Source organism: Echinops telfairi, unplaced genomic scaffold (assembly GCF_000313985.2).
Source record: "Echinops telfairi isolate 266 unplaced genomic scaffold, ASM31398v2 ScPeMD7_7424;HRSCAF=8462, whole genome shotgun sequence".
NCBI classification, from domain to species: domain Eukaryota; kingdom Metazoa; phylum Chordata; class Mammalia; order Afrosoricida; family Tenrecidae; genus Echinops; species Echinops telfairi.
In genome coordinates this window covers 77,905,566-77,907,706 of record NW_022111324.1, presented here as the reverse complement: position 1 = coordinate 77,907,706, position 2,141 = coordinate 77,905,566, and positions in this window count along the sequence as shown.

The following is a 2,141-nucleotide window of genomic DNA, read 5'->3' as shown; positions in this document are numbered from 1 at the left end:
GGATCAAAGCACTTGGCTGCTAACCTAAAGGTGGGCTATTGGAGTCCATCCAGAGGAGCCAACCCACGAGTCTAAGTGGATTCCACAGCAGCAGGGATTTAATTGTTCATTTAAGCTAACATAACCCAAAACGCCAAACTCACTGCCAATTCTGACAGGGGAGAACTACCCTGTGATTTTCCCAGACGGCAAACATTTTATGGGAAGAGAAGATGGGAGTAGAAAGCGCCATCTTTCTCCCATGAAGCTGTGGCCTAAAGGGGAACCCCTGGAATTTCAGTGCATAGGGTTTTTCTCTGATCCTACCTGAGCTGATTAGAGGGAAATATACAAGGAGGGCTTCAAAACGTTTGTGGGGGGAATTTCCACATTTTCATGAACTTTTTGAAATTCCCTTGTGTATATGTGTATAATTCTGCTCTAATTTCCAGCCAAATATACAGTGTTCCCCAGTGCCACATATATACATATATTTGCTAGGATGCTTTCAGTTACAAGAAGAAGAAAATCCTGACTCTGCTACTTACTAGCAAGGACCTTGAACTTGAAGTCTTCGTGCTTCAGATTTTCCTCCTGCAAAGTATACAGTTGTTATGGAGATAAAGCACTCAACACAGAATAGGTCCTTGGGTTATACATGGCTCTGGTTTAGATGTCTTACTATCTATCATCTTATGACAAAAAACTATCAATCAACCTCTGGGGTATAAGATGATTCCATTGATAACATGAATAATTTACCTACTGGCATAGAATTTAAGATACTGCTGAAAAAAGGAAGTTATTTAAGTATAGTTCACTGCAAGCCACAACCCATGAGTTGTTAATTTGTACAGATAGATTGTTTTTATTATTAAATACTTTTGGGGGGGCTCTTACATCTCTTATCACAATCCATCCATTCATCCATTGTGTCAAGCACATTTGTACATGTGTTGCCATGATTTTCAAAGCATTTTCTTTCTACTTAAGCTCTTGATATCAGCTCCTCCCCTCCCTACCCCACCCTCCCTCCCTCATGAACTCTTGATAAATTATAGATTATATTTTCTTATCGTCCTCTGTCACCCTTCACCCACTTTTCTGTTGTTCATCCTCCTGGGAGGGGGTTATATATCGATCCTTGTGATCTTTTCCCGCTATCTCCCCCCACCTGCTCCTTATCCTCCTGGTATCTCTATCCTCACTGTTGGCACTGAGGGGTTTATCTGTCCTGGATGCCCTGTGTTTCGGGCTCTTATCTGTAGCAATGAAAACATCCAGGGAAACTAGGTTTGAGGTGGAGAAGTTCTGAAGGGATCTAGATCTTTGGGATTCATAGAACCTTCTCTCTTCCACCTTTCCTCGTTGTCAGGAGCAGGTCACCCCCTTCTCAGCAGCCGCCTAATTCAGAGTCAAATGCCCAGAAAACTGTCCTTTTCCTGGTGACCAGGAGTGTGGGGTGGGGTTGGGGGGTGACCGCATTAAGAATTCACCAACAACGAACTTCTAATTATGAAAATTGCAGCCTGGAGATCCCAGGTTCTGAAACATATCAAGGAAAGGGCGGGAGGAACGTGTAATTTGGGACTTCCACAAACGACATAATACGCTTGTCATTTTCTGAGAATTAGCTGCTCAATTAGATGTGTCTGGAAAATTGCCTATTTGCAATCTTCCGAAAGCCCCACCATCGTACGGGAAGGCAAAATGGTTGCGGGAGGAAAGGAGACGTACAACGGGGAGATGTGTGTAAACAAACGCACGCCCCACTCTCCGAGGGTGTGGACTTTGGGCGGCGGAAGGGCCGCCTTGGGGCGCGTCTTCCGCAGCCCTTGAGCCGAGGCTGTGAGGAGAGGGACTCCACGGGAGGGACCTGTGCCCTTTGCAGAAAGAAAAAGACAGGAGAAAGCAACGCGAGGACGGCGCGGTTTAGGAATGCCGGCTTCGCTACTCTGCTTTAGCACCGCAGGGCTTAAGCCTCGCGGCTGAGGCGTTCGCACTGTAAACAGGAAGGATTAGAGTGACCCCCGTCCCAAAAGACTGGAGCTGTCCGGGGAAAGCTCGGGTTACCTTGCCTCCTGAGCAGCCTGCCCCGGGTGACAAATGTCCCCGATTCGGGCACGCTTTTGTAGTGCGTGGGAAAGCACGGCTAATCCGGG